Source organism: Protomyctophum parallelum, assembly GCF_964188405.1.
Source record: "Protomyctophum parallelum genome assembly, chromosome: 22".
NCBI classification, from domain to species: Eukaryota; Metazoa; Chordata; class Actinopteri; order Myctophiformes; family Myctophidae; genus Protomyctophum; species Protomyctophum parallelum.
In genome coordinates this window covers 29,568,284-29,582,464 of record NC_139714.1, presented here as the reverse complement: position 1 = coordinate 29,582,464, position 14,181 = coordinate 29,568,284, and the positions used below count along the sequence as shown (strand labels likewise).

Here is a 14,181-nt window from a genome sequence, read left to right as displayed (position 1 = left end):
CCACTGCAATCAGTTCATTTTTTGACAGTGTGATGCAAATGTGTCAGTAATGAATTCTGAGCCGCACAGAAGCCTCAACTTTGACAAGGCTAAAGAAGAACTAACAAGCGGAAGGAAGGAAGGAAGGAAGGGATAGAGGAAGGAAGGAAGGATAAAGAAAGACAAATGAATAAATTGAGCAGTCAGAGAGAAGTAATCAGTGAAATTGGTGTCAGCTATACATTATGTCAAGTATTCTGTATGTTGTTATTGCTGAGCAGACAATGAAGAGTGCTATATCTATTACGGTCCAATTAAATCCATTAACACTGACTAAATGACTTGATGGTGTGGGGCCCAGGGATTAATGGAGACGAGACGGTCCGAGAGATCTGGCCCTGTCCGTCCCATGTGGAGAATTGGACTAATGAACTGAACATTGATAGATAATAAATTGAACACAATTCCTGTTGTCATTCGCATTCGCCCTTTGTGTCTCTCACACGTGTGAATGTACACACACACACACACACACACACACACACACACACACACACACACTTGCGCACACGTTATGCACAGACACAGACACAATTATGTTTATTTCACTGAAACTGCAACACATTATATGAATGCTTAAAAACATTATACAATACAAAATTAAAAAAAATAATGTATTTGGACGTGTCCTTCCATGCTTTCTAACTTCCTTCCTCCCTTCCACCCGCTCGGTTCTGTCGCTTCAGCACCATCCCTCTAACAACTCGTGTTAACAAATCTGGAAGTTGCTGAACGCGGTCCAAAAGATCTCTAACCCATTCTGAACGGGCACCCATTTTGGTGTTAGCATCATGTCGTGCTTTAGCTATTTAAAAATAGCAGATCTACAAGCTCATATCGCGCCAGCGAGTGGCGCGATACGAGCTTGTAGGTCTGCTATTTTTGAAAAATCGAAGAACGACTGACATTTTTTAGAATCTGATCTCAGGTCAGAATGGGTTCATCAGACCAGTGTGTGTCCGGCGGAAACCTCGTATGAATCTGATCTCAGGTCAGAATGGGCTAATAGGACCGTTCCTCTCTAGCCCCTGCAGGGCTAATAGACCCGCTCCGTCCAGAAGCGGGTACGACTGGGGACGCTATCCGCGCGCCTCCAGTTGGAACCATGCCAGCAATAATAATAATAATAATAATATCTCAAACTTATATAGCGCTTTTCTGAGTACCCAAAGACGCTTTACATGGGGGGGCTTTACAGAGGTAACAACAAATTAAAAACAACTTTAATAGAAAAATAACACTAAAAGCTAAAGAACATTAAAAGACAGTGAAAAGGGTTAGCTAGGGAAGGCAATTTTGAAGAGGTGGGTTTTGAGGGTGGATTTGAAGGTTTGAAGGTTAAGGGCATCTCTGAGTGCCTTAACAGTTTCTGTGCTTTGAATGGATTACTCCAGGTTAATGTCGCTGCCATATCGGACATACGCGACTTTTGTTTTATGTGTTTAATCCGCCGCAATGTAAAAAATGAATAGAAAATCCTTCTTCGCCGCGGAGATAGAGAGTAGATGCATCTGTTTTGATGAGGAAAACGGAAATCGTCACATGCTGTGGGCTGCTAGGGCTTCTGGGAAATTGAGGCCAATGCAAACGAATGGGGTTCAACGCCTCATGGAGGAGGCTCCTGTGCTGCGTCTTCCGGGTGTACCAAGATGGCGGGTGGTCCGGCCGTTCATAACAAACGGGGGAAGCTTTTTTCGCTCGATTTTCGCGGATTAAAAGCCCAAATAATTCAGCGTATGCTCTAAAGGTAATACAACAATCTCGGCAGTGAAGGGGGGTTGATTAAAAGTCTGGTAAATCGTTTTCCGCAGTCAAACTGTTAATCCTCGCCAACACAGCGTGTGTGTGTGTGTGTGTTAAGGAGAAAAGAGAGCTGCTAAGAAACCACATCTCCCAGAAGGCCCGGCCATTACCTGATTAGAAGGAGCTTTAGAGACGTGGCCCCCTGTCACCCTTCCTCTACTCACGTTTCTCTGGTGCTCTTTACCCCGCCAAGCTCATTACTGCCTTCACCCTAGAGCTCCATTCGCACTATAGGCGCATCTTCATTGAGAGACTGGGAAAACACATGTGCATACATGTGCACGCGCACACGCACACACACACACACACGCACACACACACACACACACACACACACACACACACACACACACACACACACACACACACACGCACACACTGAGGGATAGAGGATGGGGGGTTTTAAATGAGTCGTTGGTGGGATGGGTAATGAAGAGTGCAGTGAATAAATGTATAGGAATCATTTAGAAGCTTTGATGTTCGCCAAGCAAAGCGTACGTGTGCAGAGGAAAAGGCCAATAGAACTATATACTGTGCAGTCCAGTTGTTTTTAAGGAGAATAGCTCGCAGCTATGTAGAAAAGCGCCTTTGTCGAGATACGCTTTCCACTTTCCGCGCTGCACACAATTACCGGTCATTTCGGCTTCGAACCGCCAGTTATATTGTTTTTCTACTTGACTGGCTCGTGTTGATCTGCCAGGCAACTTGCCAAGCCTCACCGCTCCAGAATAAATACAGATTGCTCAATTTTTACGTGTTGAGAAAACATTAACATTTCTCATGTCAATGAGCTGCTTATTTTCGAGAGAGGGGTGCATGCGTGCGTGCGTGCGATACCAGAGTAGTTAAACACATTCTTTCTTAAAGGCCAACCTATTTTCTTCTCTTTGATATGTGCACTGTAAAGATGAATAATTTAACATGCAAATGAAGGTAATGCGAGCTCAGATGGGAGAAGGGCGGGCATACATTCAGTGTGAGACCATGCCTTCACATACAGTATGCATAATGTTCAGTTGCGCACCACCTTAAGCAGCAAATATGAGTGTGTGGGTGTGTGTGTGTGTGTGTGTGTGTGTGTGTGTGTGTGTGTGCCCATTCCTTTAAGTTTAAGTGCATATTTCAGTAGCCTAAATCTATATCCTCCATGTTTAATGAACACCCTCACTGTCAGGATCTTACAAGCGTGTGCATGCACACACACACACACACACACACACACACACACACACACACACACACACACACACACACACACTGTGCATGTGCATGTATGGTACAGTTCATGCACTCCCCCAAATCTATTAATTGCTGCATTTCTATGTGAAGTACTATTGCTATCCACTGAGGAAAGACATCCATTGCTTGCAGGGATCTTTTAAAAGTTAAGCTATTAAACCATTCATTAAAAGTTAATGGGACAAAATACCTTTGCCAGGAGGAGGAGGAGGATATGGAATGGGAAGAGAGATAAGGAGGGAGAGAAAGAATAAAGAGAGAAGTATAGCAGGAATTATGTGCCATTATTTCCGGAGAGGAGAGGAGAGGAGAGGAGAGGAGAGGGGAGGGGAGGGGAGGGGAGGAGAGGGGAGGGGAGGGGAGGGGAGGGGAGGGGAGGGGAGGGGAGGGGAGAGGGGACAGGAGAGGAGAGGAGGGGAGAGGAGAGGAAAAGGCAGAAAGTCAGGAGAATGCATAATGAAAATGAGCTAAATGTCTTCCCTGCGAGTTACATCTCTGAAGAATGAACCCTCACGCACGCACCAGTCTTTCTCATATGCACACTGTGTATTAAATGCATTGTTAACCTATGCCATCATCTCACGTTAAACTTCTTCGTACGCAATCAATTAAAATATTTAATACTATTCTGTATATTCCCAATACCATACCATACCATACATAATTACAGCTATAAAAAACCAATGAAAGATATATTCATGAATACCAGAATTCTGTCAATATATCATCACTAGTAGGCTATTGCAAATTGTGTAAGTGAATAATTAGACTACAGTATGTCTACATCTATAATATGATGAAGTATTTGGCCAGTGGACATACAGTGAGACAGTGGTTTTCCTTTTCAAAATCCTTTTACTCCGTTTTTACACAAAGCCCAGGGGGCGAATATATTAAAATGTAATATATCGCAAAGATACAAAATAAAAATACAAATGGAAACTCCTTCCCCTATCCCCCTCCCCCCACGCCCAATCCTCAGGCAGGTTGTAAAACATAATCTCAAAAATGTAGAATAAGACTGCAGTGGTTTATTTAAATGTTATATTATAATATTGGTGTGCCCAAGCAAATTGGAAAGCCAAATTCTCAAGGCACACAACAGCGAAAATAGCCAATCCACAAACTCACAACATGTCATATTGTGCTATAAATTAATTCAATTATCAATTAAAACATTTAGCTAATGACGTGCCAAATAGCAATGACATGTTGAAAATGGTTAAAAGGCATTTTATGGTTTTCATTAGTCCTACAACTACAACCTATCTCAAACCCTCACCCTAACCCTAACCTCCCACGAAGCAGCACACCTAAACCTAACCTTAACCCATGTCTAACCAATGACTACCGTAGTCTAAACTAAGTATGCACCCCGAGTATACACATAAGTACTAATAATGGTACCATAATGGTAAAAAACAAAAACAAAAAAAATTGTATGAATTATTTTGGACTTGTCTCACTGCATTCTCACACCAGTGTGCCTCGTTACACCATTGGGGAACCACGTACTACACACAGACGGGTCTGTTCTGCACAGAATAATAGGCCCTAAATAGTTGTCACTTTTCACTCTACCACTTACTGTAAAGAGAACTGAGTGTTTACCTCCGTCCTCCTTATACATGGATACAGTATGTCCTGTGACGGTATAAAACACGGCAGACATTTCAGATGGCCTTGGGCATTCTGCAGCTACTGTAATCCTGTTGGGATGTGGTAACTCAAAGTCGTATCATCTTTTTGTGCAAACCTTCACAGAACACAGCATGCAACTTGTCTATATACAGTAGGGTGTTTTGACGAGGTTTCATGTCCTACTGTATATAAAGTTGGAGTGCCACATGATGATCTATATCACTGTTTTCTCCTAAAAACTGTACATTTTGTTTAAAAGCGGTATTTCAACAGCTCAGTGCAAATATACTGGATTAGCACTTTTCACCACCCACATAATTGTCTCACAAAAGCACTGTTCTCCGTCTATTCTGGCCAAAAACTTTTAAATACTTCTCCTATTAATAGAAACGGCTTCACAACAACTGTGTGTGTGTGTGTGTGTGTGTGTGTGTGTGTGTGTGTGTGTGTGTGTGTGTGTGTGTGTGTGTGTGTGTGTGTGTGTGTGTGTGTGTGTGTGTGTGTGTGTGTGTGTGTGAGAGATGGGGTTGATTCCAATTACGGTTTCCTTTAATGATTCCTAACGGGTTTCAAATGTACCCTTACGCGTCTGTAAATCTGAGAGTGCAATGGAACTAAATAGACCCTTACGGTTACATTTGGTTGAAGTTATGGTAGTCCTTGAAATGTAAAAGTTTGAGAACCACTGGTATGGTAATTGTATAGCAGCCGTGAAGTCCACATACCAACTCTGACAGCGTGATCGAACGGGTTCCTGAAACTGTTCCAAATGTGACGCAATCGATTCCAATCCCTCGATGATGGATCCAGTCCCTCTGGTTCCGGATCCCAGCCATAGTTATAGGTGTGAGTGAGCGATTTGATATTAACTCGATGTGAGGAGAGGCACATGAATCTGGCACTTCAGGAGGCCAGTCCGCTCCTATTCACCCAATGCACGGGCAAGAAATCATTTTAACCACATTTGTCTCTAGAGTAGCAATTACCAACATGTGGGCTCTGACTGGAGCTATTGCAAGTGGGCCCCCAAAGAACTTGGGGGCCCACTTAGCAAAACACTAAGATTAGTATCAGTTCCATTGATCCAAGCTGGAACACAATCAATTGATTGAACATTAAAATAAACATGCTTGGTTTTAAAATGAATGCTTTTGCGATTTGCAGAAACTTTTCAGAACCACTGGTTAGAGAGGGGTAATGGTTCATTAGAAAATGTAACTGTCTCTTTAACTTTAAAATGATGATGTCTTCCGTGTTATATTAGCTTGTGTTATATAATCTGGACCATTTCAGTTGTAAATTCTGCCATATTATTCCAATCAATGAAGAGATTTTTGTCTGTGAGTGGGTTTGTCTGTGAGTTTTACTGCACAGAAACCAATAATGGCCCGACTTCATTAGCACCCCATATCCTCGCTTTACAGAGAGAGAGGTGTGTGTGTGTGTGTGTGTGTGTGTGTGTGTGTGTGTGTGTGTGTGTGTGTGTGTGTGTGTGTGTGTGTGTGTGTGTGTGTGTGTGTGTGTGTGTGTGTGTGTGTGTGTGTGTGTGTGTGTGTGTGTGTGTGTGTGTGTGTGTGTGTGTGTGTGTGTGTTTGTGTGGGGGGGCTCCCCATATAGAGACCATTGAACTGCATTTCACCAGTCAAGGCTACGGTTTTACTCCACATAAAGCACCATAGCCGCTGAATGGAGAGAATGAGCAAACAGAGAAAAGGCACACACAGGGGAATACACATCGACCCCATTTCCTCACATTTGTTCTTCTGTTTTACGGATCGGTCCCAGCGTGGGAGCGCAATTACTATGAACGTTAGGAACTTGCCTCTTTGTCTTTTTCTCAGGGCCACTGGGCCTGTGTCTGTTGAGCAAAGACCTTGAAATTCATCGACGTGTATTGAGTTGGACGAGAGAGCGCTTTCAAATGTTCCGCAGATCTACAAGCTCACAATTTGTTACAGTGTGACGCATTGGGAGTGTACAGATCATTTTTTTCCAGGCATACCACTGCTGCTATTCTTCTCCTGTGATGTTATGAAAGGACACAGTACGAGCATTAACGCTCTCTCCAGACTCTCTCATGCTTGGTTCTCTTCTCATCTCCTTGAACCTCACCCTTCTCTCTCCCCTCTCTCTCGCTCTCTCTGTAAGAACTCCGCTGCAAATAGGCGCTGTGCACAGCAACCATATTCAAAAGAATGTGGGCCTCTTCGTTACTTTCTTAACACCACTTATACTAATTGAGGCTCTGTTCCATTTAGTTTAGCACAGAGGTTCTCAAACCTTTTTTAATTGCATGGACTCCTATAACTGAGAGTGTGTACAAAGATACACATCCCTTAACCCATTCTGAACGGGAACCCATTTTGGTGTTAGCATCATGTCGTGCTTTAGCTATTTAAAAATAGCAGATCTACAAGCTCATATCGCGCCACCGAGTGGCGCGATACGAGCTTGTAGGTCTGCTATTTTTGAAAAATCGAAGAGCGACTGACATTTTTAGAATCTGATCTCAGGTCAGAATGGGTTCGTCAGACCAGCGTGTGTCCAGTGGAAACCTCGTATGAATCTGATCTCAGGTCAGAATGGGTTAAGGGGCCATTTGGAACCCCCTCAAGGAACCATGAGGGTACCTGGACCACACTTTGAGACCCACTGGTGTAGCAGAGAGTTTCCCGTGAGCCAACATGGATATTGGCAATATCAGCACCCTGACTCTGTTTGACCAGATGGAACGGAGACTTAATTAGTGTAATTGGTGAAAAAAGTACGGAAGAGGCCCAAATTCATTCCAATTGACCATAATGCAGACCGTGGCCATCTTTCCATTAAGTTAATGGCAAATGCAATTTGCCATTACCAGCCCATATATCCAAACAGAAAAGTCCTATCCGATTGTATTAAACAACGTTTGCAGCTGGTCTTTTTTTATTAATATTTCCTCCACATTTGTTTGTTTTTTGCAGATTGTAGATCGACACTTATAGACACTTGTTTTCGTTCTGCAAGCATGCATTCATTAATCACTTTGCAACTGGCCTCCCTATTTTGGGCCTGTCATTACAGGAGAAAATCGTGATGTGCTGTGGGCTTGTCAGCTATAGCTTTGCTAGTTTTGCCACCCGCAGGTTTTCTACATGACGTGACGCGTCTGGGCTTTCTATATGCCATCTCACACGTTTGCCTCTGCAACTTCCACAGCAGGGAAGTGAATGTGACTCACACGTACATCTTGTAGGGGTACAGTTGGGGTGGCGGTGGGAGGTGTTTCTCTCCCGTCTTTGTTTAATCCATTCCAAACGGGAAAGCTTCTGTGTCAATTTACATTTTAGCGTTCGCTATTCAAGCAGATGTACAAGCGAGCTTGTACATCTGCTATTTTTTAACATAAAATAAAAAAAAGAACTGTCAGATTTGAATGGGTTAAATGCTTTGTGAGGTAATGCGAGGCTTATTCTTAGCTGCCGTCAGGGGGCCAAACACAAGCAAAGTTCTCCAGTAAAGTAATCCCACCCACTAATTACACGCTTTACAAGATGGCTGGCACGAGAGAGAGCGAAAGAGATACACGGGCGGTGTGCGTGTGCGTGTCAGCTCTCGAGAGCTGACACACATTGAAGCCAAAAGTACACACAGGTTGGTTAGCAAAGAGCGAGGGGAGGCTAAGACGATGGAAGGAAGGTGGTGGGGAGAGAGAGAGACAGAGAGAAAGAGAGAGTGAGAAGACTCTGCAAGACGCCTACGAGACAGCTGGTGACTGTTGCTGTATTCTGGAGGGTATAGCAGCTAGACTCAGGCACTTCATCTAACACAATCTCTCTCATACACACGCACCCGCGCGCACCCGCGCGCACCCGCGCACACACACACTTGTGTCTTCAACTTGACTCCATCACTCACATTCTGGTCTCATCCTTAGATCCCTTTGGTTTTTCTTTGGTCCATGTTCAAGTTTGTGTTTCAGTAATTCACATTTTTGGTACTGATAAAAATGGTGTCTTAGCATGTGGCTCGGACAGGTTCCTTGGTCCATGCACCACCTGTCATCTTTTTTGGTGTTGAGCACTTGTGGTGCTGACCAGTGGAGAATAAGTAGTTCTCAAAGTGGGGTCTGGGGACCCCATGGGTCCTTGAGAGGGTTCCAGGTGGTCCCCAGTCAAATTTGTTAATATAGCATCGAAATCTATTTAAAGGATAAGACCACTTTTGTAGAGGTTTGGGATGTGTCGTTACCTTGCCATGATGCAACTCCAAATGTGGACAAGCAATTAAAAATAATTGCTCCAGTGATTAGAAATTGTTAATTCAAAATATGCTCCTCATTGACTTACATTGTATGCTGAAAAAGCTCTCAAAGTCACTCTTGATTCAGACAATATCTATAGCGTTATTAAAACTCAGGTGGTTTGCAGATCCCCTTCCCTCTCATACCATGGGAATGGGACGTGAGGAATCGGTCATAAATCCATGCAGGTGCTCAGATTGGCTGTCTTTCTGTTAGTGATGGAGGTCAGAGTGGTTCTCTTTGTAGCCAGACATTCAATCATCACATAGTGTCAACGCTGCTCTAAGAGGATCATGTGTCATATACTGTACTGTTGCTGCATTTGCCATATTTCACATAATACCGTAAGTAATCATATTACGGTAATAGTCGGGTTAATGCATTTACGCGGTTTGAAATAACAGGACTTGCCAGTGTGTGGGTTACAAATTATAGATTGACGTATGCCCACGTATACACACTGATGTATTTGTAGCAAGGTTATATTATGGCAGTAGCACACTGTGGATTCATGATTCATGACTCACAACTATCTCCAACAGACTAAATATTTTGTCTGTTAGAGATAATGGCAGTAAATTTAACACATTTACTGCCATTGGGATCTCCGCCTGTTGATGCTTATATTTATTCAATTAGAGAGTGCGCTATACTACTGTCTATATGAGCGCCTGTGTTGCGCAACGACAAACCGGAAGTCATGGGTCCGTCAGCATAATGGTTCCCCCCCTCATTGACTCCAACGGTAGCCGAAATCTTCCCACCCTTTTATCTCCGAATCACAGATTGTTGAGTTAATTGCGACTCCACTTTATCTATTCTTCCTTTGAACCATGAGAAACCTCAATCAATCAAGACCACCCAAAAGTATTTCTCTCTGGCGAAACCAGAGAGGAAGAGACCTTAAAGAATTTCACACAGGAATACCATGTAAGCAGTCAGATCTTTAGTGAAGTCTTCAGGTTCAAGCTGTTGTTACAAAACATGTCATAGATACAGAATTCAGTTGTCACATTGCAATAGGTCGATAGGTGGTTATCAGAGTACAGTGTCATGAGCGTCCGATTGTCTGAATCCTGTTTTTGACTTTAATCACATCCCGTGATTAGGATTATGTTGTTGACTCTTTCTCTCATGGGGTGAGAGGGTGTTTATATCCTCATCTTTAGAGCAAAGTTATTTGTCAGGTCGTACTCCATTTTTCAATCTGGAGTGGGTGACAGCTGATAGTAGAATTAATACAATGCAAATATTGATATAACATCACTGGGTGACAGGGCAGTCCTGTACACCAAATACAAGGTCATTTTTAACATAGTAATAAGATGTGAACATAAAATACCAAAGAAAATATCCATCACAGATTACGATTCTAATCAAAACAAACTTTATTGATGGCCGATCGCGGTCGCATCGCTTGTCGTATTTAAAAGAAATCATGCCTTGGGTGGTCCGCGACAGAGCAATATTTATAAATAAACCAGCAATATTTCCATTGAGATTGAAAAACGTTAGGCCTTTACCCAAACAAAATGAGATTGAGAAGGCGTTCACAAGAGAGGGGTTGTTTATTTGGCGAGTTGCTCGCAGCCAGGATATATATTAATTAATGCTGGGCCGTTATCGGCGTTAACGTGCTGCGTTAACGCGAGAATATTATCGCGCGTCAAAGAAATTATCGCCATTAATCTATTCTCAAAGTTGGGTCTGGGAGCTGGGTCTGCATTGACTGCATAAAGCGAGCAAACTAGGAATTTCACGTTTCAAATTGCCATTCGAATGGAGCTTTTATCATTTATTATCCCAGTTCATTCTGTTGGCAAGATTTAAAAATAATAAGCCCCGACTGCCTGCGGAGTTTATTTCTCCTGCCTTCTGTGTGATTTATCCACTATACATTCTGCGTCTACTACATCCTGTAGTTCACTTAAGAAATAAAAGTATTGTTACAAGCAGCTTTTATTTTGAAGAGGAAGAGGAAGTTGTTTCAGGTTGTAGCCAGCTACCATGACAGTGACAGTCTTGAGTCTACCGGTGCGGGTGGCAGTGGAATAATAACAACAACATGCTTTTAGCCAAAGTTCATAAAAACCGCATGCGTCTATGACTTAAACAATGTAGGCTAAACACTTTGGAATTACGTTAAACATGGTATATCCTCCGTGGCGGCGTCATTAGGTGAGTACTAGTTAATTAATTGTTAAGTTTCATAGTATCATTCATCATCAACAGGCTGTTGTTTGATGCCCCCCAAAATGAACAGGTTACAGCCTAAGGATTCTCATTCTGTCACTGCCTGCAAGGATGGCCGCCGTGCCATTTCTTATAAATTATCTAATTCATATGTGGTTCGTCGTGGGTCCACTCCACGTGGAGTTGTTATTGTTCATGTGCCACGGTGCGCGCCGTGGAGAAGGCATTAGGAGCGCAGCGCAACAGCCTAATAGTATGGCATATTATTGTCTGTACTCTCTGCACTCTCTTTCTGTCCAGTCCTACGTGTATAGGCTGGCGATTGTGGCGACTTTAATTTGGTTAATAGGCTAAAGAGAGAGCTGTAAAGGGGATATTGTCTATGGTCAGTTCATGGTGTGTATCATTCTCGTTTTTAACCGGGCCGTGGCCCGTGATAATGCGTCGCAATGACGGTAGGCAGTAGCCTAATAATACAATGTAACCAACTTGCGCAAGCATTAAAAAATGGGTTGTTATTCTGTGTATTATTATAGGCTAAATATGAGCTAAAATAAACAATGTAAATATTCGAATATTTCCGAATATTACAAATAATGAAGCAATGAAATTCGAATTGGATTATAGAGGTGAACTGACAGCACTAATGTGAACAAGCTGGTGTGTCTGAGTGACTGGTGGAAGAAGGAGAGGTAGAGGTTGGACTCAAATCATGTCACAAAGCTACTGACTCTAAACAGTTCTTCATCACCTCTAGGTTTACAGTTTAATTAATGTCATATCCCAGAAAAGGGGGTACTTTGTTCTTGCACCCACTGTTTCAAATTGCCTGTATGGTAACATGTTTATGGTTATTCGTGTTTAACTGAATAAACAATGTATAACACACGTACATCGTATTGAACATTATTATTATATTTTCATTACCAATTATGATAGGGCTCCTGGTCTAATGGGCCACGTGGCCCGTTCAAGGATTTACTTCTGGTCATTATTTAGGTAGCGCACACATATTTTCAATGCTTTCGGCAGAGTTCAAATGAGCCATTTTAATCTAGATTAATCTAGATTAACTCCAGAATTGCAGTGAGATTAATCTAGATTAAAAAAATTAATCTATGCCCACCACTAATATTAATATTATAGGTAGGCCTACTATGCTATATATTATGTTGTGATGGACATGTCACGGACACTGCGACATGCTGTGCAGCAGTGCTTACAGGGTGCAGACAGCGTGAGCCGAGAGAGAGAGAGAGAGAAAGAGAGAGAAGTAAAGGGATAGGTGTTGGTGGTTATACAAGATTGTACTCATCCTTGTGTTCTGTTTCACGTCGGCGGCGACTGTGGCTCAGGAGGTAGAGCAGGTCGTCCAATGATCCATGGGTCGGCGGTTCGAATCCCGGCTCCTCCTGTCTACATGTCGAAGTGTCCTTGGGCAAGACACTGAACCCCAAATTGCTCCCGATGTGCTGGTTGGTACCTTGCATGGCTTCCGCCGCAATCGGTGTATGAATGGGTGAATGTAATGCACAATCTCTGTAAAGCGCCTTGGATAAAGGCGCTATATAAATGCACCATTTACCATTTACCATTTGCTGAGAGGTTTAGAACAGAGAATGTCGGTGAAAACAAACTCCTCCGTCGGTAAAGCACACTGAGTCACTTTGATTACTAATGATTGACAAATCTTTGCTTCTGGGGGGGGGGGATCCCTGGAACAACATATTTTCAGATGGGGGCCCGCAGATCATTCTGGGGGTCCTTGACATGAAAAAGGTTGAGCACCACTGACATATAGAAACATAGGTTTTTCAGAAAACTGTCAGGATTTAGAAGCCTTTTTGAGTGGTGCAACCACTCCAAGGAACAGCAATGTCCGTGTTCACCTATGTGTTGGTTCGCCTATGTATGTGTTCATGAGCAGCAGTATGACTGACTACCAGTAGGGGCGATGTTGTGCCAGACACAGAGAGAGAGAGATAGTATTAGTGCTGCACTGTTGCCTGCTAATGAGAGAGAGAGGAGAGGGGGGGAGGGGGGAGAGGGGAGTTGCACCACTCAGTTCACACGGGTGTGATTATTATCTTTTTGAATGGGCCTCTACAGTACTTGAGTAAATGCACTTGGTCACTTTCCGTCACTGGCGGTAACACAGTGGAGGCATCATAACCTCGGAGTAGGACCGTGCCAGCCTAGTGCCATCATCCCTCCTTCATGTCCTCTTACCCAATCTGTCCGTCTCTGCCTCCTCCCGGGGGGGCAGAGGAGGAAGAGGTATCGGCACTGCGTATAGCAGCCAAAGAGAGCTTAATGAAAAATAAAACCCCTGACATTTAGCGGCACGTCCGTCTCTCAGCACTGCCGTTGTGTGGGCCGCTGTCAGCTCTACTAACTCCCCTTCTGAACCCACCCCCTGTTCCCCCCAACCCCCCCACACACCACCTCCACCTCTCAGCGCAACGCCAGGCTCAATATGAAATACTGATGTCACTTTTCACTCTGTGCCGCGCAAAGCCTCGTAGATTTACCGCCAGAGGGGCAGCCCAGGGGAGGCACCCTTTTCAAGAGCAGCAAAATCCATTCTTTCTTTCTTTCTTTTTTTCCCCCTCGGAACTTATAGACATTTTCTTCCTCTCTGTGTGGTTTTGCTTGTCACTTTGCATTATATCCTGCATGAACCGTGTCTTAACAAGCTCCCACACAACAGATACCAGATTAAATGTCATGATAATTTCAAAAAATTATTCATGCAAAACTCCCCATAAAGGAATGTTTTGCTGTGGTTTTCATATGACGGTGCTTTTCCGTGTTTGCCCTTTAACCCAACTTTGATTCATGACGTTTCCTTTTATTAGATGTGTGCGTTGCATAGATGAAGTTATGCATTCGGTAAAGTGTATTCTGTTGTGATACTCGCTTCACTTGTCTGTCACCTGTAACAAATTAGGCCCTATTCTGCTTAACTTGTTGTAATAATAAAA

The 14,181-nt window shown here is 43.2% G+C and overlaps 1 protein-coding gene across 1 annotated transcript in view; it reads left to right on the top strand.

Moving 5' to 3' along the window:
• The window catches only part of kcnd2 (potassium voltage-gated channel, Shal-related subfamily, member 2), a 142,590-nt gene that overhangs the window by 79,033 nt on the left and 49,376 nt on the right, over positions 1-14,181 (top strand).